Source organism: Suncus etruscus, chromosome 1 (assembly GCF_024139225.1).
Source record: "Suncus etruscus isolate mSunEtr1 chromosome 1, mSunEtr1.pri.cur, whole genome shotgun sequence".
Taxonomy (NCBI): Eukaryota; Metazoa; Chordata; class Mammalia; order Eulipotyphla; family Soricidae; genus Suncus; species Suncus etruscus.
Genome location: NC_064848.1, coordinates 76,549,824 through 76,576,439, shown reverse-complemented (window position 1 = coordinate 76,576,439; position 26,616 = coordinate 76,549,824). Strand labels below are relative to the sequence as shown.

At 36.3% G+C, this 26,616-nt stretch overlaps 1 pseudogene; it reads right to left on the bottom strand.

Moving 5' to 3' along the window:
- Window positions 1–23,475: 23,475 nt before the first annotated feature.
- On the bottom strand, window positions 23,476–25,186 carry LOC126009520 (olfactory receptor 13F1-like; annotated as a pseudogene).
- Between the last annotated feature and the right edge of the window lie 1,430 nt (window positions 25,187–26,616).

Here is a 26,616-nt window from a genome sequence, read left to right as displayed (position 1 = left end):
ACTATAAAACTCTGCTCCAAGAAATAAGAGAGGACACACGGAAATGGAAACGCATACCCTGCTCATGGATTGGCAGGATTAACATCATCAAAATGGCAATACTCCCCAAGGCATTATACAGATTTAATGCCATCCCTCTAAAGATACCCATGACATTCTTCAAAGAAGTGGATCAGACACTTTTGAAATTCATTTGGAACAATAAACACCCTCGAATAGCTAAAGCAATCATTGGGAAAAAGAATATGGGAGGAATTACTTTCCCCAACTTTAAACTGTACTACAAAGCAACAGTTATCAAAACAGCATGGTATTGGAATAAGGATAGGTCCTCAGATCAGTGGAATAGGCTTGAATACTCAGAAAATGTTCCCCAGAGATACAACCACCTAATTTTTGATAAAGGAGCAGGAAATCCTAAATGGAGCAGGGAAAGCCTCTTCAACAAGTGGTGTTGGCACAATTGGATAGCCACTTGCAAAAAATTAAACTTAGACCCCCAGCTAACATCATGTACAAAGGTAAAATCCAAATGGATTAAAGACCTCGATATCAGCCCCAAAACCATAAGATATATAGAACAGCACATAGGCAAAACACTCCAGGACATTACAGGCATCTTCAAGGAGGAAACTGCACTCTCCAAGCAAGTGAAAGCAGAGATTAACAGATGGGAATATATTAAGCTGAGAAGCTTCTGCACCTCAAAGGAAATAGTGCCCAGGATACAAGAGCCACCCACTGAGTGGGAGAAACTATTCACCCAATACCCATCAGATAAGGGGCTAATCTCCAAAATATACAAGGCACTGACAGAACTTTACAAGAAAAAAACATCTAACCCCATCAAAAAATGGGGAGAAGAAATGAACAGACACTTTGACAAAGAAGAAATACACATGGCCAAAAGACACATGAAAAAATGTTCCACATCACTAATCATCAGGGAGATGCAAATCAAAACAATGATGAGATACCACCTTACACCCCAGAGAATGGCACACATCACAAAGAATGAGAATAAACAGTGTTGGCGGGGATGTGGAGAGAAAGGAACTCTTATCCACTGCTGGTGGGAATGCTGTCTAGTTCAACCTTTATGGAAAGCGATATGGAGATTCCTCCAAAAACTGGAAATCGAGCTCCCATACGATCCAGCTATACCACTCCTAGGAATATACCCTAGGAACACAAAAATACAATACAAAAACCCCTTCCTTACACCTATATTCATTGCAGCTCTATTTACCATAGCAAGACTCTGGAAACAACCAAGATGCCCTTCAACAGACAAATGGCTAAAGAAACTGTGGTACATATACACAATGGAATATTATGCAGCTGTCAGGAGAGATGAAGTCATGAAATTTTCCTATACATGGATGTATATGGAATCTATTATGCTGAGTGAAATAAGTCAGAGAGAGAGAGAAAAACGCAGAATGGTCTCACTCATCTATGGGTTTTAAGAAAAATGAAAGACACCCTTGTAATAATAATTTTCAGACACAAAAGAGAAAAGAGCTGGAAGTTCCAGCTCACCTCAGGAAGCTCACCACAAAGAGTGATGAGTTTAGTTAGGGAAATAACTACATTTTGAACTGTCCTAATAATGAGAATGTATGAGGAAAATGGAGAGCCTGTCTAGAGTACAGGCGGGGGTCGGGTGGGGCGAAGGGAGACTTGGGACATTGGTGATGGGAATGTTGCACTGGTGATGGGTGGTGTTCTTTACATGACTGAAACCCAAACACAATCATGTATGTAATTAAGGTGTTTAAATAAATTTAAAAAAAAATGAAAAGGAAAAAAAAAAGAAACCCAAATACAAACATGTTTTTAATCATGGTGCTTAAATAAAGATATTATTAAAAATAAAAGAAAATTTCATTGGAAATCCACTCCAGCAACAAGATGCCAAACAAAAATAGATAAAAAATATATTAAAATTTAGGGCAGCTGTACAGTAAATGATGAGATAGCCAAAATGGAAAGATATCCTACTTCTTTGAAGAAGATATCTATGAGTCATTATCTATTAAGGAGTTGATATCCAAAATATATAGAGAGAATTCATAAAACTCAGTAATAAAGTTAATTTTAAAAATTGATAGATTATTTTAATACTTTTTCTAAAATATACACAATTACACAACAGACACATAAGGCATTCATTATGCCTGTTATTTTATTATTAAAATGAGAAAATCACTATACACCTTTGAGAAGCTATTATCAAAAAGGCAAAACTATTGTCAAAAGAGGAGGGAGAGGACCACTTAAATATTATTGATGGGAATTCAATTTGGTTAAGCCAATTTGACAAACAGTATGGAGAATATTCTATATATTTAAAATAGGTACCTCGTGTGATCCAATTATTTGATGTCTATCTGAATACTTACATAAAGAATACAAAGCATTAATCCAAAAAGTTCTGTTCACCACAATATACATAGCAGCAATAGAAACATCATTAAGAGTAAGCCAAAGCTGGAAATATTCTGTTCATATATTCTACATTTAATAAAAATTATTAATATTAAATGTATATTCATATCAAATTATATAAATACATAATATTCATATAGCACCCATACATATACTCTGTAATATATATTACTCAAAGATATATTGCTCAAAGATGATATTCTGCCATTTATAAGAGAACATGAATGAGACTTAAAGGTATTATTTTAAGTGAAATGTTACAAAGATACAAACCTAGCATGTTTTAAATCATTTATAGAATATAACAAAATGAATAAATAACACACAAAAAGAAAGGGATCCACAGCAATAGTGCAGCAGTTAGGGTATTTGCCTTGCATGCAGCCAACAAGGGTTTGATACCTAGCATTTCATATAATCTCCTGAGCCCACCAGGTATAATTTCTGAGTGCAGAGTTAGGAATTATTCCTGTGCTTCAAAGGGTTTGCTACCATCAATTTTCAAAAAACAAAACAAAACAAAATAAACCAAAATAAACCCAAACCAAAAGTACAATGAAAATACACTTTAAGAACAAAATAGAGTGCTAGAGCAATAACACAGCAAACAAGACATTTACCTTGCATGCAGCAGAGCCAATTCAATCCCCAGAACCCCATAGTGTCTCGAGACAGTCAGAAGTAATTTCTAAGCATAGAGCAGGAGTAACCCTGAGCACTGGAAAGAAGAAAAGGCATCATAAAAAAAATAACTTAATGATACAACTTGAAAAACTGAAAAATGATCAACAAAATGAACCAAAAATAGGTGGCAGTAATTAATAAAACTTAGAGCATAAATTAATGAACTGAACCCCCAATTAAAAAGATAAATAAAAACTAGGTTTTTATCTAGAATATTTAATAATCTGAAATATCTGAACATATCTATCACTACTGAGAAAAATAAAATGTTAACCCAAAGACTTCTCCAAATCTAAAGCCCACACCCAGATGGATTCATTAGTGAATTCTTTCAAACCTTTAAAGAGGACCTACTGCCAATCTTTTATGGTATCTTCCAGAATACTGAAGAAACAGAAACACTCCCAAATAGTTAGTATGAAGCTAACATGATACTAAAAGCAGACAGACAAACAGACAAACATGCACACCAAAAAGGAAAGAAAGAAATGAAAGAAGAAAGAAAGGAAGGAAAGAAAGAAGAAAGAAAGCAAGAAATAAAAAAGAAAGAAGAAAGAAAAAGAAAGAGAAAAAAGAAAAAGAAAGAAAGAAAGAAAGAAGAAAGAAAGAAAGAAAGAAAGAAAGAAAGAAAGAAAGAAGAAAGAAAGAAAGAAAGAAAGAAAGAAAGAAAGAAAGAAAGAAAGAAAGAAAGAAAGAAAGGAAGGAAGGAAGGAAGGAAGGAAGGAAGGAAGAAAGAAAGAAAGAAAGAAAGAAAGAAGCTACAGGTCTTTATCACCTAGTGAAAAGAGATGCAAAGTTACTCAAATGATACTAGAATAGAATCCAATAGCTCATCAAGGTTATACTCCATGAGCAAGTAGGATTCATCCCAGAGATGCAAAGCTGAAATAACCGAAGCAGGGGAGTGAAGATCAAAATTCATAACTTGAGCAAGTCCTGCCCAGGAAGTATTTAGACATATAAAATAGCAAGAGGTAAGTAGGGAAAAATAAATCTCCATTTTGGGTGAAAATATGTAGTAAACAAATAAGTTTGGAAGATCTTTGTTCTGAATAAAGTCAAATTGTAGCGAACAAAAATATACCATATCTGTACAAAAAAATTAAAAACAGTGATCTCAATAAATATAGAGAAAGCACGGATAAGGTCCAACATTCATTCATATAAAAACTCTCAACAAGATGGGAATAGAATGAAATTTTCCTCAATATAGTAAAGACCATTTACCACAAGTTTATGGCAAACATTATATTCAATGAGGTAAAAATTAAAAGCCTGTCCTATAAAATCAGACACGAGACAAAGTTGGCCCCTCTCACCACTTCTATTCAAGTTATTGAAAGTACTTGTCATAGCAAGAAGGCAAGAAAAAGATATCAAAGGCATCTAGACAGGAAAGGAAAAAGTCAAGCTCTCACTGATTGCAGATGATTTGACACTATACCTAGAAAAATCCTAAAGACTTTAATGTAAAGATTCTAGAAACAATAGATTTATATAGTAAAGTGTCAGGCTATACAATTAACACACAAAAATTCATAGCTTTTTATATACATATGGTGAAAGTGAATATATACAAATATATATAAATGGTGAAAGTGAGACATTAAAAAAAATATCATTCTCAATTGTGCCTCAGAAAAGCAAGTATTTCAGGGTCAATTTAGCAAAGGAGATGAAATACTTATGCAAAATATACTAAAAAATACTGCTTCAAGAAATAAATGAGAACACAGGAAATGTAGACATATACCCTGTTTATGGATTGGCAGATTGACATAATTAAAATGGCAATACTACCCAAAGCATTGTATTATAAAGCAGTAGTCATTAAAGAAGCATAATATTTGAATAAAGACGACCCTCAAATCAGTGGAATAGATTTGAGTATTCTGAGACTTCCCCCACAGACACAATCAATCTTTGATAATGGGGCAAGAAATACAAAGAAGAGCAAGAAAAGCCTCTTAAAACAAGTGGTGTTGGGAAAACTAGTCAACTACATGTAAAAAAGTGAACTCACATCTCTCATTAACATCATGCACAATGGTCAAATCTAAAGAGATTAAATACCTTATGAGACCTGAAACCTTAAGGTACATAGAGGAAAATGTAGGCAGAATGCTCCATAAAATTGAAGCTAAAGTCATCTTCAAGGATAAAAAACCACTGTTCAAGCAGGTGGAAGCAAAGATAAACAAATGGGAGTATATTAATTTGAGAAGATTCTGCATTTCAGAGTAAACAGTGACTAGAATACATGTAATGGGAGAAACTATTCACCTAATACCCATCAGATTAGGGGTTAATATCTAAAATATACAAGGCACTGAATTTAGCAAGAAAAAATCATAGCCACATTCAAAAATGGAAAAAAGAAACGAATATACATTTACTCAAATAATATGTACAGACAGCTAGAAGGCATATAAAAATGCTCCACATCACTAATTATAAGGGAGATGCAAATAAAAATAGTGATGAGGTATCATCTCATACTACAGAGACTGGTACACATAGCAAAGAACAAGAACAACTAGTGCTGGCATGGATAGGCGAGAAAAGGACTCTCACTGCTGGTAGTAATACTAACTAGTCCAGCTGTTTTGGAAAACAATACAGATATTTAAAAAACTGGAAATTGATTTTCCATATTATCCAGCAATACCACTTCTAAGTATATGTCCCAAGAACCCAAAATCACCACACAGAAAACCCCTATGCATTACTATGTTGGTCACAGCACTATTTATAATAGAATTTCTAAACAACCCATGTCTGAGAATAAGTGAGTTGCTAAAGAAACTGTGATAAATCTATACAGTGTAATACCATGTAGCTAGTAGAAAAAATTAAGTCATGAAAATTGCTTATACAAGGATGTATATGCTGAGTGAAATGAGTTAGGGAGAGAGATATACATAGAATAATCCCACTCATTTGTGGGATCTAAGAAAATAAGATAGTCTGGTAATAATATCCAGAAACAATAGAGATCAGGAGGACCAGTTCATTGTAGGAAGCTTGTTGAAAAGAGTAGTGAATGCAGTTAGGGTAGTGAATGGTCCACTGTGACAATGATAGCTAGAACTGATCACTCTGTACAAGAATTGGGTGCTTAAAGAACATATAGTGATATTCATGGTACCCTTTTATTAGCAATTTTGCAAACTACAATGTCAACAAAGAAAAGGTAGATAGATAGAGAGGAAGGTATAAAAAGAGAGTGAAAAAGTGAGAGAGAAAGAAGTAAAATGCTTTCCCTAAAGTCATGTAGGGAAAAGTGGGTGGGAGGGAAACTGAGGATATTGGTGGTGGGAAGTGTGCACTGGTGAAGGGTGGTATATATTTTGACTGAAACTCAATCGTGAACATTTTTTAACCATAGTGCTTAACTAACTAACTAACTAAAACTAACTAACTAACTAACTATATATATATATATATATATATATATATATATATATATATATATAGTTAAGTATATATAGTTAACTAACTATGAATCAGTAAGGTACTTGAAAAAGAGCAGCAGAGTGCTACAAGCAGCTTCTGTCTTGCAGCGCCAGTGGGATTTCAGTGAATCCGCTTCAGGGAGAGTGGGTTGCCTGGGCCGGCGTATGGAAAAATATTGAAAAAATGATGACCACACATGAAGTATGGGGACTCATGTCTGATGAGTGTGCGACAAGTTTAATTTTTTAAGCAGGGGAATTTATAGGGGTAAAATCAGCCATAGGTAAAGAATAATTATAATCACAAAGCATAGTACAACAGTAACAATACCTCAAGGCAACTCTTTGCAAGCTTACTTTAAATGAAAATTTAGGATTAGAAGGGAGTAGAAAATATCTAGGAACTTTATCTTTACTGGACTGGATTCTATTGTTTTAGAGGTTAAGTAAAGGGAGAAGCCAAATCACCAAAAATGAGTTTCCCTATTTCTAAAGGAGGGTCAATAGTCAGGATCTGCATTCTTGTTATGCCCTTCATTACAAGAAAATGCAGCTGCAAAAAAGAGATAAAAAGTATTGTCTTTGCTTTTAGGGCTGGCTATTATCCAGAAAAGGGATTCTCAAATAATCTTTGGTGCTGAAATTTCTGAGCCAAATTATTTGATAGAGTCATAATTTTGCCTGATATTTACAAAGGAGAGAAGCCAAATAATGACCAAAAATGTAATGCCAAGGATCTCTTCGGAAATTCCTCAACCATCCACGCAGGGGGAAAAGGCGTCCACCACGGGCCTTTTGAGGAACCCCGTGGGGGTAATTTCAATTCTCCCCACCAGGAAAATCTGAAGATATATCTGGTGGGCTGAGTTCCCCTAAAAGTTTATGTATGCATGGCAGCAGAGAACCAAGAATATTCCTGTTCCTAGCAGACCAAAATATATTTTTTTATTTTTTAAAGATGAACAAAACTTTAATCTGTCTACCAACAGCTCCAACTAAAGCTTTTTTAGAAAGGTCTGAAGGACAGAGTGATTCCTCAGGGGTAGAAGGCACTTGCATTGCACAAAACTGCCCGTGGTTCAATCCCAGCATCACCAGTGGGAAAACTGAGCTGGGAGTAATCCATGAACCACACCAAGTGACCTCTAAACCCCCAAATATCACGTCCAATCAGCAGGGATTGGTGGAGTTGCCAAGCTTAGAGGAGGCTGTGGGGCTCTTCAGCCTTCCCCCAACAGCCTTCCTCCAGGACTCCAGGACTATCCCTGTGCCCATGCCCAGGGTGCCAATGTGGTGGATGCCAGGGAGAGTTTAAAGGGGACCCTAGGCTTTCCCCAACCCTCACCCTGCACAAGAGGGGCTGTGTTAGGGAAGTCACTGGCAATTTTCCTTCCCACCAGTGTCCATTAGATAGTCTCCATATAGAAGGTTTAAGAGAATATCATAGGGTTTCATCTATGTTTACACTATACAGAAAGTCTATGTTGTATACTTTCCTTCCCCTATTGGCTCATCACCTTACAGGTTCATTTCCAGTCCTTTGCTCTCACCCCCACTGCCTATTACCCCACATTTATCCATTTTTACCCTCAGTTCTTGGCTCCTCACGAAGCAGATCATTATTATCATTGCTCTGGCATTGATTTACTCCAAAGAGTGCTCTCTTAACACCCAGATGACTTAACAACAGCAACAACCTGCTTGCAAGGCAGGTCTCTCTGCATCTAATGGTGAGGTGAAACTAGAGGATGCTCCACATCATCCTGACTTTGATGAAGGAAATGCACAGAAACCAGAATCTTTAACTATAGGAAACTGACATCAACAACAGCTAATGTGTGAAAAAGTTTCACCTGGACCATGGAGAATAATGGCTCTGGGGTTGGATACCCTGGTAAACCTGGAGCCCAGAGTCTGTCTTATGCCAGAAAACTTCAGGGGTGAGTGAGGCTTCCTTGTAATTAGGCCAAGAATTATATTCCTTTTTCTCCATATTTTGCTGGGCCTATGCAAACAATGGCGATTGCCATTCTCATACCATTACTACTGTATTTTTCTTTTCTTTTTTCTTTGAAGCAATTCAAAAAATTTAATAAAAGTTTGAAAAGTCATGTGACAACCAACCAAGATTTTGAGTTCACCTTTTGCCTTTTGTTCCATTAATCTTATCATGCTATTACCCAAGTGTTTCTGTCAATTCCCCAAACCCCAACATTTTCTAGTCTATGGTTATATGAATAGATCCCACAGTGGTTTAGAAAACTTATTTCTACATAAGCTACATGCCTACCAACAAATTTTTAATATACCCTTAACCTTGACCAACATCTGCTTCATCTATGACCCTTCCCCTTGTTCTTAAGAACATATGCTTTTAGCTTATTCATTGCCCTAAAGAGGTATAGCATTTTTCTAGCTTCCCTTGTTTAATATGGGAGTGAAAGGGAAACAAACTTATGTGTTGTGTTTAAGGTCACTCTGGATTGCTAAAGTATATTTTCCAGTAACCCTTTTAAAGAGGGAACACAAATAATAAAGTCTTTGAACTCTTCAATATCAAAAAATATATTCGTTTTACCTTCAAAATTGAATGCCAGTTTGTCAGGGTATAGAATTCTAGGCTTAAAGCCTTCTTCCTGTAGAACTAGTATGATGTTGGCCCATTTGCTTCTAGCATCCAGAGTGCCCAATGATAAGTCGGCTGTCAGTCGGATTCTTGTCCCTCTGTAAATTTTTTCTTCTCTTTCTCTGGAAAGCCGTAAGATTTTCTCTTTATCATGAGAGTTCCAAACTTCACTAAGATGTGTCTGGGGGTGAGTCTATTTTCATCAAATTTACTGGGAACTCGATAGGCACTAACAATTTCAAGACTGGCATCTCTCTTGAGTTCCGGGAAGTTTTCTTCAATGATTTCCTTGATTATATCCTCCGCTCCATTTTCTTTATTATAATTTTCTGGAATTCCAATCAAATGGATATTGGCGCTTCTGGACGTATCCTCAATATCTCTTAGCCTTTCTTTGTTGATGATGTGCTTGGCCATTTGTATTGGATCCACAGAGTTCCTGGACCCATCTTCAATCTGATCTTCTAGATTGTTCATTCTCAATTCAAAAATGTCTATTCTGCTATTCAGAGCATCGATTGAGTTCTTTATTTCCAAGACTTCTGGGTGGTAATGTTTAATATTCCCAATCCCTTCTTGTAGCTTTCGGAAAATACTAATAACACTTCCGAGGTCTTTTGTTTCTTGCATTGCGTCAGCGCCTTTGGATTGGAGCTCTGCTGTTTGCAAGGGTTTGTCTCTCTCGTCTTCCTCCGTGTTTTTTAAGAGGTTCATGATTCCAGAGGCAATACTCTCATCGGTCCATGAGTGCTGCTTCTGCTCATCAGAACTAATCTCTACTGATGAAAAACCAGAGGTGAAAGCAGGGGTTGAAGAGAGGGCCCCACTCCTCTGACTGCTGCACCCAGCCATCTCCTCCAAGCCCACCATGCCTACCTCAACTCCAGACTCTAAATCTACCATAGGGTGATCGTGACAACTCGACTCCTCTTCCTCAAATACCCACACATCTCCCTCCTCCTACTCCGACCCAGAGACCTCTTCATCCCCCTCTTTCTCCTCTAGCCCTGAGGTTTCTTCTTCCGCCCCCAGAACTGATGTCTCATCTCCTTCCTCCTCAAATTCTGAGGCCTCTTCTACCTGCTCCAATTCTGAATCCTCTAGCTCTGAATCATCTTTTTCCTTCCAGACAGAAGACTCCTCCTGGGTCCTGATGTCTCTGTCCTCTCCTGACTTAGCAGCCTTCACCTCTTTAATAAATAGAAAATGCGAGCCATCATGGTTGGATTCCTCGGCTTGACACTTGGAGTCTGTTACAGTTTGATCCATTTTTTCACGAAACCTGTATCTTCTTCTTCCGTGCTTTGTTTTCTTCCTCTCTAGGAGTCCTTTCAGCAATTCTCTCATAAAAGGCTTTTGGCTTGCAAATTTGCTGAGGCTTTGCAGATCTGAAAAGGTCCTCATTTCACCATTACATTTAAAAGCTAATTTAACTGGGCAGAGAAACTCTGGCTCAAAACCATTTTCCCTTAGAAGGTTGAAGACATGCCTCCATTGCTTGCTAACATCAAGTGTTGCTGATGAAAAGTCAGTGGCCAACCGGAACACTGCCCCTTCATCGGTCGATTCATTTTCTTCTTTGGAGGCTTTTGAAATTTTTCCTTTATTTATTAAGTTATAAAGGTTTTTTCCATCTCTTACTTCTTTGAACAGTCCATCCTCCCTCATCTCTCTGCTTTCTTCTGTAACTTCATTGAGCATGGTGCAATCTTTCTCGTTGATAGCTTCTTTGATTCTTTCATTGGCCAGGCCATCTTCTGGTGTGTTTTTGACAGATTCCTTGTCTTGGCAAATACTATGCTGCTCAGCTTTCTCTAATTTCTTACTCAGCTGAGCAAGTGCTTTACTTGTAGAGTTGTCTACTATTTTCTCTACCAGCCCCGGATTCCTCGAGAAAAAATGCTTTCTTTGTTGCCATTCTTTTCTTGTACTGGCTTTCTTGGAATTTTTCGCTTCAGACATTGTGTTTATTCCTAATATTTCATCCACTTCTTTCAAAAGAGATTCCTTCATTTCTTCAAACATTAACTCTAGATCTAACAAATCCTTAATTGTCTTTGTAATAATTGCTGACACATCTTTGAATATTAAGCCCATTATCTGGGCTGTTTCCTGGTCATTTTCTAGTAATTTCATGCTTTCCATATGGTTGGTATCCTGCTTCTTTGTAAATTGGGGTGTTTTGGATTGCACAGAGGACATTGCAGATGTTGTCTGTGGGCACCAAGCACCCACCGTTTCTGTGAAGAAGCTTACACCCACCAGCCATCTTCTTGCTTTGCTGGCAGTTGCGGTTTTTTGCCCCTGAGCTAACAGGAAAAGCAGCATGTTTAAATTTGGCCCTTGCAACAGGAACTTGCTCAATGCATGTTCCATTTGTTATTTGCCCTGGGGACTTGAACCCTCTTCTACTTCTGAACAAAACATCTTTACAATGTATTGCTATGTTTCTCCACTCCCTCTTTGACCTTAAAGTTGTTTATAACATTTGCCTTTTGAAGCTAGTTCCTGTAACTGAAACCAGATGTCCTGCTTAGATAAGGAAGTCCTATGATCTGTTCCTCCCCCACTGTTGCAATCCAACTTCCTGCCTTGTACCCCAGAAAAACAAGTTAGCCGTATTTGCCTTGTGAGGAAGAAATGTTATCATTGGATATTTTGTATGTACCTGGCCAAATGTGATTGGCTAAGTGATGCTTCCTGCTTTTCGTGAAACCTCCCCTAATTGCTAGGGGATAAAAGACCCAGTTTTTTTCTGAATAAACGCTCTTGAATGGCAACTGTCATCTTGAGTCTTTCTTATTAACCTCTCCTAATTCGGTTTGTAGGTGCTGGGTGATTCAGGCCATTTGCGAATAATTTGGAGATGTCCTCTGGCTGTTCCCTGGGTTGAGAGAAACTGCTGGCCGGAATTCTCTCCCCTTAGGGGAAGCTTCCAAGGGCATTTTCAGTTGTCAAAACAGGACTTTTATTTCCTGGAGAGAAATATTTACTTTTGCAGGTCTGCTAGCTTTCCCAAACTCAATTTTTAAGTTGATACCTGGGTGGAAGGGGTCCAGCCATAGAGGGTCGAGACCAGCAGCCAGTACTGTATTTTTCTTTAACACTTATCCTTTAAGAAAAAAATTAAAAAGCCCAGCTTACTAAAATTAAAAAAATGAAAATAAAATAACTGTAGTAGAGTGCCTGTCTCAAATACAGGCAGGGGATGGGAAAGAGGTTTGAGGGGCATTGGTGGTGGGAATGTTGCACTGGTGAAGGGGGGTATTCTGTTTATGACTGAAACCCAATTACAATCATGTTTGTAATCATGGTGCTAAATAAAGATTTTTATTTAAAAATAAATAAGCTATTGGGAGTCAGATAGCACAGGGGCTGAGGTGCTCGTGTTATAGTTCTGAGAGCATCACTTAGTACAATACTGGAGGCCCCTGAGCATTGCTTGGAGACCTGGATCATCCCACACACCACTGGACCCATAAATTTCTGCATTCTCAGCCTTAATATCAAACTTTCAACAAGTAGCCTGAAAGTCACCAGAAGTGTGACACAACTACAAAAAGGGGCAATTTTTTTATAAAGTAGAATATGCATTAACTGCCTATCAGAATGAAGTTAAACTTACCGCATTCTTTAAAGTAACACAAAGCTAGAACTCAATATTTGATTTTATGATACCTTGAAACCAAGAAAAATTTTCAACTGTTTTGAAAAACATCTTGCTTATAAAAAAAAAATAGCCAATGGATGCAAAAAATAACATTATGAGAGTCAGTGCAATAACAAAGAGAGTAGGATGTTTGCTTTTGCATGATGTGACGCAGGTTTGACCTTTGGCATCCCACATGATTTCCTAAGCTCTGCCAGAAATAATATAGTAAGATACCATTTTAAATTAATCTTCCTTCCTTCCTTCCTTCCTTCCTTCCTTCCTTCCTTCCTTCTCTTTCTTTCTTTCTCTCTCTCTCTCTCTCTCTTTCTTTCTTTCTTTCTCTTTCTTTCTTTCTTTCTTTCTTTCTTTCTTTCTTTCTTTCTTTCTTTCTTTCTTTCTTTCTTTCTCTCTCTCTTTTTCTCTCTCTCTCTCTCCTTCTTTCTTTCTTTCTTTCTTTCTTTCTTTCTTTCTTTCTTTCGTTCTTTCTTTCTTTCTTTCTTTCTTTCTTTCTTTCTTTCTTCCTCCTTCCTTTCTTCTATTTCTTTCTCTTTCTCATTCTGTTTATTTCTTTTTTCACTGTTTTCTCTTTTGTTCTTCCTTCTTTCCTTCCTTCCTTCCTCCCTCCTTCCTTCCTCCCTCCTTCCTCCCTCCCTTCCTTCCTCCCTCCTTCCCTTCCTTCCTTCCTCCCTTCCTTCCTCTCTTCCTTTCTTCCTTTCTTCCTCCTTCCTTCCTTCCTCCCTCCTTCCTTCCTCCCTCCCTCTTTTCTCCCTTCCTTCCTTCCTTCCTTCCTTCCTTCCTTCCTTCCTTCCTTCCTTCCTTCCTTCCTTCCTTCCTTCCTTCCTTCCTTCCTTCCTTCCTTCCTTCCTTCCTTTTTTCTTTCTTCTTTCATGGAATCATATGCAGTGTAGTGGGTAGGTATCTTTTTTCTCCCTGTGTATGTTATTTTACCTCTTTTATTTATATATATATTTATGTAAATATATTCATGTTTTTGTCCTTTTCTCTTAGCTAAATATGAATTAATTTACTTATCATTAATCTTCATTGATTATAGTTGGTTTGTTTTTCTACTATTTTCTTAAATATTTTTGATTTGACAAGTATTTGTTTCAGTTGTTTATATATTTCTACATTGTTGAAGGATCTGGGATATCACCAGGTGCAGTACTGAGAGCAGATGATTTCATAAGACTACACAATGCTTAAGTTCACATAATAACTAATGCCATTTAATATGTACTAGTCCTAAGAAGAAATAAAACTCAAATTGTTTTTAGTTGGGGTCAGAGTGATAGTTCAGCAGTAGGGCATTTACCTTGCAAGCGACTTACCCAGTACTCCCTGGGTTCTATTCCTTGTGTCCCATATGGTGCCCTAAAGCCAGGAGTAATTTTGGAACCCATAGCCAGGAATAACCCTTGAGTGTCACCAGTAGTGGCTCAAAAACCAAAAAAAATTGTTTTTAGTTAATAAAATTTAAAAGAGAGCTTTTGTTTTATTAGTTCAATCTATATAAAAAACCAGTAGGGAGATTTCTTAACTAATAAAGTGCTTCCATATGATCCAGTATTCACCCCTTGTCATCTATATCAAGAGCACAACATTCATTTAAAAGATGTATTTACATCTGTTATCATTAGTGTTAAATACAATAGCCAGGGTATGAAAACAACTCAAATGTTGTTTTGACATTTGACTCAATGCCAGTTGAATTGATAAAGCACTGATGGTATATATACACAGTGGAATACAAAGTAGTTCTAAGAAAATAAAATTGCAGTTCATTTGCAACTTGGATAGAAGTGGAAGGTACCATATTAATTCACATAAGTCAAAGAGAGGATAAATACCAGATGATTGTACTTATTAGTGGTATATAGAAAAGTAAGACAAGAAAATAGAGGACAAACTGAATCTTGGCACCACCCTTCTTTATAAACAGATTAGCAATGAGTACAGAAGGAAAAAGAGAAACAGACTAAAAATGACATAAAATGGTGAACCTATTGGGTATTTAGGTGATGATGAAGATACAATACTTTGTACAACAAAGTTGTGAGAATTAGCATGTTAATTAACATGTTATAAACATGCTACCTAAAGTTAAATAAATACACCACCAAACAACAGAATCAGAAGGCTTTGCTTTTATGAATTTTTTGCCTTTATCTCTTATGTATTTTTACTTAGAGTAATAATATTCTATATTTTATACCTTTAAAATTACATAATTTTCAAATAGTAACTATGCTTAAGTCCAATTTCATGACAGGGTAGGAAATTAATCCTCTAGATGTTGAGGAGAGAGAAGTGTATAGAAGATGACATCTGGCATTATAGTTCAGAATTTCACCACCTCTATTAAGATAATATATGGGAGATTATATATGATGAATTTTATGACTAGTAACCACCAAGGTCTGCATGAGTATGGAAATGTCCATTATGATTTGTGTTTTCCTTCAGATTGGACCTACATCTTGCCATGTCACTTTAATAAATCATAGATGACCTGGTACTCTGATGGAAAAGCAAATATAAAGGTTAAGATGTTTAACTTAACTCCAGAGTCTTAGTGTTAATATTTTTCTAGCACTTTTTTTACTTTCAGTAATATTTTTAAAATATTTATTTTCTCACTCTGGTTAATAATGATCCTGAGGGGGGAAAGTGAATTCAACAATATTTGGTTAATTGTGAGCGATAGAATAACACAATGTTTAAGTGACTGGTTTTAGAAGTAAAATAATATTTCTGTTCTATAATTTATTTTATTTATAAACCATCTACTTTTTTTACTTTTATTCACTGTTCTTGTTTGGAAAGCAGAGATTGTAATATGGTTAATGGAATGGTTAAAGTGCTACCAACATCAACTCATGGCTTTATTGTTTGTATAATGTTACTTGATATAAAGAACTTAGAACACAATATAATTATGGAACACAATATAATTCAATGTTCTAAATTTTTTTATTTTTTTATCTTATGACTTTTTAATTTAATTTAATTTTATTACATTTTATTACTCTTAATGTAACCAAGAGTTCTGTATCATGAGAATTTTTATTGTTCTTTATTTGTGGAAGTGAGGGAATTTTTTTTTTTAATTTGGAGGGCGCACATCTACCAGTGATTGGGGGACCATGTTGTGTCAGGGATCAAACTCAAGCCTCCTTCATACAAAACCAGATGCAGCCTAATAGGACCCAGAGCACTCCTGGGTATGATCTCTGAGGCCCCAAGGTGCTGCCATGTCCTTTGTAAGCTTTGCATTATTGGGCCACAAAGCACTGCTTTATTGGGCCCTGTACTAAACTACTGTGCTGAGTATAATCCAGAAGGTTTGCACTGTTCAGGGGTTAAATAAATAAAAATTAAAAAGTAATATGTTCAGGGGCCGGAGAGATAACATGGAGGTAAGGCGTTAGCCTTGCATACAGAAGGACTGTGGTTCAAATCCCGGCATCCCATATGGCCCCCCGAGCCTGCCAGGAGCAATTTCTGAGCATAGACCCAAAAACCAAAAAAAAACAAACAAAAAAAAGTTATATGTTCAGACTAGACCCCATGTATGCACAGGGTTATTTTATAGATATACATATATATAGATATATATATACTGACAACATTCAGTTTATCTATAAAATAAAACCATCATCCATTTATATATAAGAATAGTTTTCTGACAAAGAAAAATTAATACATTTATATAAGTATAATTATCTCTAAGCCCTGGTACTGGTGAAAATAAAAACAAAATAGCATCAAGTGCAATATTAGAGGAGTGTAATTTATTAACTACTCACATATATTTATGTATATACATGAATCATAATCTTTGTCTAGTAATAGATTTATTGATGAAATAATTCATAATAGATATTTCTTCTCAGCATTAAAAGGTTAATCCCACATGTTTTAAGAACAGGATGTGTGTTGACTAATTCATTGAAGCAATTGAATATAATATGAGAGCATTTGGGTTTGGGGTTATTTTTGTCTCTAGAAGTGCTCATAGGGGGTCCAGAGTCATTCCAGATGAAACTTGAGAACAATAATAGCCACATCTTGTGGTGCTAATGAGGTCAATGTGGGAGGCTAGGAGTGAACCCAGAGCCTACGTATAAAAAGCTTCTGCTCAAAACCTTTAATTTATCACCAATATTAGAATAATTTTGATTTAAATTACTAGACACTTTAAATTTTCCTGAATGTTATACTTTTTATTTTATATAGTTATTATTTTGAAAATTCTTCTTATAATATTCTTTTATATTCACAGTAACATAATTCTCTATATTTTTTTCTGTGCAAATTTATATATTTATTTTTTTAAACTTTTTTCTTTATCTAAACATCTAGATTACAAATATGATTGTAATATGATTAGGTTTCAGTCATGAAACAGTGCAACATTCCCACCACCAATGTCCCAAATCTCCATCCCACCCCACCCCCACCTGTACTCCAGACAGGCTTTCCAGTTCCCTCATTCATTCACATGATTATGGTAGTTCTCTGTGTAGTTATTTCTATAACTGCACTCAACACTCTTTGTGGTGAGCTTCATGATGTGAGCTGGAAGTTCCAGCCCTCATCTCATTGTATCTGAGGATTGTTGCAAGAATGACTTATTTTTTCTTAAAACCCATAGATGAGTGAGACTATTCTGCATCTCTCTCTCTCCCTCTGACTTCACTCAGCATGGTAGACTCCATGTACATCCATGTACAGGAAAATTTCATGATTTCATCTCTCCTGACGGCTGCATAATATTTCATTGTGTATATGTACCACAGTTTCATTAGCCATTCGTCTGTTGAAGGGCATCTTGGTTGTTTCCAGAGCCTGCTATTGTGAATAGTTCTGCAATAAATATAGGTGTGAGGAAGGGGTTTTTGTATTGTATTCTTGTGTTCCTAGGGTATATCCCTAGGAGTGGAATAGCTGGGTCGAATGGGAGCTCAATTTCCAGTTTATAGAGGAATCTCCATATCGCTTTCCATAGAGGTTAGAATAGACGGCATTCCCACTAGCAGTGGATAAGAGTTCCTTTCTCTCTACATCCCCGCCAGCACTGATTGTTCTCATTCTTTGTGATGTGCGCCAATCTATGTGGTGTGAGATGCTATCTCATCATTGTTTTGATTTGCATCTCCCTGATGATCAGTGATGAGAAGCATTTTTTCATGTGCCTTTTGGCCATTTGTATTTCTTTTTTTTTTTATCAAAGTGTCTGTTCATTTTTTCTCCCCATTTTTTGATAGGATTAGATATTTTTCTTGTAAAGTTCTGTCAGTGCCCTGTATATTTTGGATATTAGCCCTTTATCTGGTGGGTATTGGGTGAATAGTTTCTCCCACATGGTGGGTGGCTCTTGTATCCTGGGAACTATTTCTTTTGAGGTGCAGAAGCTTCTCAGCTTTATGTATTCCCATCTGTTTATCTCTGCTTCCACTTGTTTGGAAAGTGCAGTTTCCTCCTTGAAGATGCCTTTAGTCTCAATGTCATGGAGTGTTTTACCTACGTGTTGTTCTATATACCTTATGGTATCAGGTCTGATATCAGGGTCTTTAATCCATTTGGATTTTACCTTCCAACATGATGTTAACTGGGGGTCTATGTTTGCTTTTTTGCAAGTGGCTAACCAGTTCTGCCAGCACCACTTGTTGAAGAGGTTTTCCCTGCTCCACTTAGGATTTCTTGCTCCCTTGTCAAAAATTAGATGACTGTATGTCTGGGGAACATTGTCTGAGTAAACAAGCCTATTCCATTGATATGAGGGTCTGTCTTTATTCCAATACCATGCTGTTTTGACAACTATTGCTTTGTAGTATAGTTTAAAATTGGGGAAAGTAATGCCTCCCATTTTCCTTTTCCCTAGGAGTGTTTTAGCTATTCAAGGGTGATTATTGTTCCAGATGAACTTCATATGTGTTTGATACACTTGTTTGAAGAATGCCATGGGTATCTGAAAAGGGATCACATTAAATCTGTACAATGCTTTGGGGAGTTTTGCCATTTTAATGATGCTAATCCTGCCAATCCATGAGTAGGGTATGTGTTTCCTTTTCCGTGTGCCCTCTCTTATTTCTTGGAGCAGGGCTTTATAGTTTTCTTTGTATAGGTCCTTCACCTCTTTGGTCAAGTTGACTCCAAGATATTTGAGTTTGTGTGGCAATAATGTGAAAGGGATCACCTTCTTGACGTCCATCTCTTCCCTATCATTATTGGTGTATAACAAGGCCATTGATTTCTCTGTGCTAATTTTGTAGCCTGCCACCTTGCTATATGAGTCTATTGTTTCTAGAAGCTTTTTGGCAGAGTCTTTAGGGTTTTCTAAGTAGAGTATCATGTCATCTGCAAACAGTGAGAGCTTGAGTCCTTCCTTTCCTATCTGGATTCCTTTGATATCTTTTTCTTGCCTGATTGCTATAGCAAGAACTTCCAGTACTATGTTGAAGAGGAATGGTGAGAGCGGACAGCATTGTCTTGTACCAGAATTTAGAGGAAAAGCCTTTAGTTTTTCTCCATTGAGGATAATATTTGCCATTGGCTTGTGGTAGATGGCTTTAACTAGATTGATGGGTGGTGTTCTTTACATGACTGAAACCCAAACACAATCATGTATGTAATTAAGGTGTTTAAATAAATTAAAAAAATGTAAAAAAAAAGAAAGGTTTCTTCCATTCCCATCTTGCTGAGAGTTTTGATCAAGAATGGGTGTTGACCTTATAAAATGCATATAAGATGCATTCTCTGCATCTATTGATATGATTATGTGATTTTTATTTTTCTTCTTGTTGATGTTGTGTATGATGTTGATAGATTTATGGATGTTAAACCATCCTTGCATTCCTGGGATGAAATCTACTTGGTTGTAGTGTATGATCTTCTTGATGATGCATTGGATCCTATTTGACAGGATTTTGTTGAAGATCTTTGCATCTGCATTCATCAGGGATATTGGTCTGTAATTTTCTTTTTTGGCAGCATCTCTGTCTGGTTTTGGTATCAAGGTGATGTTTGCTTCATAAAAGCTATTTGGGAGTGTTCCCATTTTTTCAATTTTATGGAAGATCCTGGCTAGGATTTGTAATATTTCCTTTTGAAATGTTTGAAAGAATTCATCAGTAAATCCATCTGGGCCTGGGCTTTTCTTTTTGGGCAAATATTTGATTACAGTTTCAATTTCCTCAATAGTGATGGGGGTGTTTAGATATGCTATATCCTCCTTACTAAAGTGTGGAATGTTATGTGTCCAAGAATTTATCCATTTCTTCTAGGTTATCATATTTAGTAGCACAAAGGTTCTCAAAGTAGTCTCTGATTACCCATTGGATCTCTGCAGTATCTGTCATGATCTCCCCCTTTTCATTTCTAACACGGGTTAACAGGTTTCTCTCTCTTTGTGAGTTTTGCCAATGGTCTATCAATCTTCTTTATTTTTTTAAAGAACCAACTTCTACTTTCCTTGATCTTTCAGATTGTTTTTTGGTTTTCCACTTCATTGATTTCTGCTTTCAGCTTTGTTATTTCATTCTGTCTCCCTATTTTTGGTTCCTTTTGTTGGTCATTTTCTAATTTTTGAGCTGCGTCATTAAGTTATTCAGGTATGCCCCTTCTTTCTTTCTGATGTGTGCTTGTAAAGGTATAAATTTTCCTCTCAGGACCACTTTTGCTGTGTCCCATAGATTCTGGCAGTTTGTGTCTTCATTATCATTTGTTTCCAGGAAAGTTTTGATTTCCTCTTTGATTTCATCTCAGACCCACTGGTTGCTCAGTAGCAGGCTGTTTAATTTCTAATTGTTAAAGTTTTTCTTCTGTGTGCCTTTGTAGTTCACATCTAATTTTAGAGCCTTGTGGTCAGCAAAGTTAGCCTGCACGATTTCTATCCTCTTGATTTTATGGAGGTATGTTTTATGTGATAGCATGTGGTCTATCCTGGAGAATGACCCATGTACATTGGAGAAGAATGTGTATCCAGGTTTTTTGGAGTGGAGTGTCCTATGTATATCTACTAGTCCTCTTTCTTCCATTACTCTTTTCAGGGCTAGTATGTTTTTGTTGGGTTTCAGTCTGGTTGACCTATCAAGTGTTGACAGGGCCTTGTTGACGTCTCCCACAATTATTTTGTTATTATTGATGTCTTCTTTCAGATTTGTCAGTAATTTTATTAGATAATTTGCTGGCCTCTCATTGGTGCACATATGTTTAATAGTATGATTTCTTCCTATTGCACATATCCCTTGATTAGTACATAGTTTCCATCTTTGTCCCTTACCACTTTTCTGAGTGTAAAGTTGGTGTCATCAGATATTAATATGGCTACCCCAGCTTTATTAAGGGTGTTGTTTGATTGGATGATTTTCCTCCAGCCTTTGATTTTGAGTCTATGTTTGTTCTGACTATTCAGTTGTGTTTCTTGTAGGCAGCAGAAATTTGGATTCTTTTTTTTTTTTTTTGACCCATTTTGCCACTCTGTGTCTTTTAATTGGTGAATTTAGTCCATTGACATTGAGGGAGATGATTGTCATAGGATTTAATGTCATCTTTGTAGATAAGTTTGCTGTGTTTGTTGGTCTCTCTTGTCTTAAAGTAGACCTGTCAGTTTTTCCTTTAAGGCTGATTTTTTATTTGTGAAGTTTCTGAACTGTTGTTTATCCATGAAGCTATGTATCCTTCCTTCAAACCTGAACGTCAGTCGGGCTGGGTGCAGTTTCTGGGTGAAGCATCCATTTCATTCAGTCTTCATAATATTCCACCACTGTCTTCTGGCCTTGAAAGTTTCTGTGACATGTCTGCTGTCTTAGGGATGCTCCTTTGAATGTAAGTTCCCTTTTAGATCTTGCTGCTTTCAGTATTCTATCTATATCTGTGGGATTTGTCATTGTAACGAGGATGTGTCTTGGGGTGTTTTTCTTTGGGTCTCTTTAGCTGGTACTCTTTGGGCAGGCAGGATTTGATTGCATGTAGTCTTTAACTCTGGGAGTATTGCATTGATAATGTCTTTGACAGTTGATTCTTCCTGGAGATCTTCTACCTGGGCCTCTGGGACTCCAATGATTCTTATGTTGTTTCTGTTGAGTTTATCAAAGACTTCTATTTTTATCTGTTCCATTCCTTGAGTACATTGTCCATTGCCTGATCGTTTGTCTTAAGGTTCTTTTCCAATTTCTTCTGCTGTGTTGAGTTTTTCTGCATCTCATCTTTCAGCACGCTGATTCTGTCCTCAGCTGCTGTTACCCTGCTGGCGAGGCCATCCACTGAGTTTTTCAGTTGAGCTACAGTGTTTTTCAGATCTGTTATTTCAGTTTGGAGTTTTCTGATTTCTGTCTTTGTGTTCTGTTCAAATCGATCTATGCTTTCTTTGAGTTCTACAAACATTTTCCATATTGCTATTCTAAACTCCTTATCTGAGAGTTTAATCAGATGGTTGGAATTTTTTAGGTCATCCAAGCTATCATCTTCATTCTCTGTGCATGGTGTATGCTTGCGAGGTTTTCTCATTGTCACACTTGTAGTGTGATTTTTTTCTGCGTGTTGTGGTAGTGTTCATTGATTAGAAAGAGTGCGCATCTGCGAAGCGAAGTGGTCGGGTGCTTTTCGGCCCACTCCCAAGAGGTTTAGGAGACAGGACAGTGGAAAAACACTTACAGTCAACACTTACAGTTTCTCACAGTCGGGAACCACTGGGCAAGCATAGATTTTCCCAGCCTGATGTCACAAACAGGAGACCTGCCTTTCTGCCTCTTCTCTATATTCTTAACAAAATTATCCATGCTTTATTCACCAAATCTAATTTATTGTTTTTTACATTTTACATTTGGAGATGAGGAAGAATGTTAAAATTGATGGTGTTATTTTATTGATTATTAATTTTTATATATGTAACTATGCATACATATGTAAAATTATATATATGTATACACCAATATATTTTGCATTACATTCATACTTGAAAATACCTGCTGTTTCATTAATTATTAAATAAAAGTTCATGAGTAATTTTAAATTTTACTTGGTATAGAGATAGTTATATATAGCAGGTAAGCATTTGCCTTGTATGTGGCCAATTATGGTTCAATTCCTTGCACTGCATAGGAGTAATCCCTGACCACAGAGCTAGGAATAATCCCTAAGACATTGCTGGATATGGCCTTCCCAAAAGAGAAAAATAAACGTAAATTTAAATTTAGGTTTTTTTTAAATTTAGTCATTTTTTTAATGCTAATATGAACACTTATAAAATTACAGCAGGTCAAAGGTGAAACAATAAAAATTTCAAATATAATATTGAATACTCAACAAATACTTTAAAACATATTGTATTATGATTAAAGTATTCATTATCACATGCTCTATTTACAAGATATGTAATATATTGGTCTTAATATTGAGGTAAAATAATAAATGAATATTTTCCAATTTTAATTTATACCAACTCTTCTTATAATTTCTGACAAATTCAATTATCCAGAAAACTATGACTGTCCTCATATTATTTGAACAAAGAAATTAAGATGATTCAAGAGAGCGATTCACTAGCAGTTTTTTCACAGCTCTTTTAACCTCTCTGTTCCATAAACTATATATTATAAGACTTAACATGGGAATAACTCTAGCATATATAGAGCTTTAAATTTATCTACTTCCTGTGAATCTATAGATGAAGGCTTCATGTACCTGGAGAGAGCTGTTCCAAAGAGCAAAATGGCCACAGCCAAATGAGCAGCACATGTTGACTAGACTTTGCTTAGACCATCCACTGAGCTGATTCTCAGGATATTGGTGAGGATGGATACATATGAGAAACAAATTAAAGAGCATTGACATGGGAACTAGCAAAATAGTGATCAACAATATTAGTAGCTGTACATGGACTTGTCAACGTAAGCCAATATCATTAAAGTTAGAAATTCACAAGCAAAATGATTGATGACTTTTTTTTGAGAAATTTTTATTTTTACTTTTACCACAGTGGATTAAAAATCTTTCACAGTAATATTTTAGGTACATAATGACATTGAATCAGGGGCATTCCCACCACCAATGTTGTCCTCCCTCGATCCCTGTTCCCAGAATGCATCCCATATCCCCCTCCTGTACTCCCTCCAGGCTGCTAGAATAAGTGATCCCCTCTGTGTCTAGCATGTTATAGATTGGCCATCAATTCTGTTGTCGTTGGCTTTGGATTTGGTGTTTAAGTCTGATCATTTTTTATTTCTACTTGATGTTCATACTACTGTTTAGTCTTGGTACCCTCCCTTATTTCTCCTCCAATTTGTGAGGTAGAACAAGGTGATTCAAGTTATGTGGTTCTGTTAGAAGGAAAGTAGAAAAAAAGAAAAAAGAAAAAAAGAAGAAAGGGGGGGGGCAAAAACCAAACAAGCAAAAAATAGAAGGAGTCCTTTTAGAGGCTATAAATATCAATTTAAGAGAAGAAAGGAGAAAAGGATGAAAAACCTAACAAGAATACAAAAAAGTAAAAAACAAAACAAAACAAAAAAGCCAACCCGAAAAGTACCAGCAATAAGCACCACAGCAATAAAGACAACAACCAAACAATAACCATGGTCCTGAGATAAAAAAAAAAGACAAAGCTCAAGACAAACAAATAACAACATAAAAAACAAGCAACAAAAATAACAAAAAATTTAATTTGTGCTTTTTTTTTTGCATAGGCACAGTAAATATTGGGGAGATTAGAAAGGGAGTTTCCTTGGCCTAAGAGATACAAGGTTTTTCCACCCTTGAAGTATACTGTCATGGGAATAACCACAGACTCCATACATGTCTTATTCTCTCTTCTAGGTCCTTTTATGATGTCTGAGACTGTTTCCACCAAGGACATGAAGCAGCCTGTCACCCAGGAGCCAGTGGCAATCTGCACACAGACCCTCTTGTTCATGATGGTGGGGTATCTTGGGGGATTGCAGATAGCCACATAGTGATCATATGCCATCATGGCAAGGAGCACACACACAGTGGAGGCCATGGCAAGAAAAGAGTACATCTTAGTAGCACAACCCAAGAATGAGATGGTTTTTTCATTGAAATAAATTTTGTCAGCATGAGAGTGAGGCCAAAAGAGGTATAAAAGATGTCTAAAAAGGAGAGGTTGCTTAGGAAGAAGTACATGGGTGTGTGTAGGTGATAATCCAGAATGGTGATAGAAGTCAGAATCACATTACCCAACAAAGTTATTAGATCCATCAGGGAACTCAGCACAGATATAAGAACCTCAGCTTTGGGGTAGCAAGAAAATCTCAGAGAGAAAAAGTAAGTTACAAATGTTATATTTGCCTGGAGCATTTTATTATGTCCAACTTACTTGTATATGTGCATTGAAACAATATCACCCAGTACCTATAAAAGATATGATCCCCACATTTTAGGTTATTTGTAAACACTGTTAGTTTGTAGTCTGTTTACTTAAATAATATATATTTGAAGAAATTAGTTAATTACAAGGAGAATTCAAGCATGCAGCAGACAGATACAAAATTCCTAGCCTTTAATTTTTGTTGTATGCTTATTTTCAACAGTGTTGGAGAGGAGAAGGTTTAGTTTATATAAAGATGAGATTCTGAAAACCAAAGTCATATCTTTTATATTAGTTTTCCTCAAAATCACATTGTATCTCTTTGTAAGTCAAATATTTCATTTATCTCTGAACCAGACTCTCTGAATATAGGAAAGTTGTTTCTATTTTAAAGATTTAAATTTTTTTTTATTTTGACCAAAGTGAATTACAAATCTTTCACAGTAATATTTTAGGTACATAGTGACATTGAATCAGTAGCATTCCAACCACCAGTGTTGTCCTCCCTTCATCCCTGTTCCCAGCATGCATCCCATATCCCCCTGTTTGCCCCCTTGAGCTGCTAGAAGAAGTGATCCCTCTGTTTCTAACTTTTTGTAGATTGGGTTTCAATTCTGTTGTCGTTAGTTTTGGATTTTATGTTTTAAGTCTGATTGCTTTTTTAAGTTTTACTCAATGTTCATATGCCTGTTTGGTCTTGATACCATACATTATTTCCCCCTCAATTTATGAGGCAGAACAAGATGATTCAAATTATGTGGTTCTGTTTGAAGAAAAAAAAGAGGGGGGGACAAAAATTAAACGAACAAAAAATTGGGAGGAATCCATCTAGAAGTTATAAATATCAATTTAAGAGTAGAGAGGGAAAAATGGAAGAAAAACATAACAGAAATATACAAAAAAAAAACCCTGGACAAACAAGAAAACAAGAGTAACAACAGAAAAAAGCAACACCCAAAAAACATAAACAATCATACAAGAAAAACCAAAAAAGCACCACAGCAATAAAGACAACAACCAAACAATAACCACCAAAAATAAAAATTCGTACTTTTTTTTTTTTTGCATAGACACAGTAAATATTGGGGAGATTGGAAAGAAAATTCCCTTGGCCTAAGAGATACAGGATTTCTCTGCCCTTGAAGCATACTGTCATGGAATAACTACAGGCTCTGTATATCATGCTCTTTTACTCTCTCCTAGGTCTTTTTGTGGTGTCTGGAAACTTTCTGCTTAGTCATGGATGATAAAATCAGGCCTCTGTAACTAGTGATCTTGGTATTTGCACAGGTCATAGAGTGGAGTCTAGGATGGAGTCTTTCTTTAAGGTTCTAAAAGTTCTGTTCCATCACTGTTGTTTTAATAAGTCTTCTGTAGTAGGCAGTCTTGGTTTTTGCACTGATCCTAGGAGGAAGTCTAG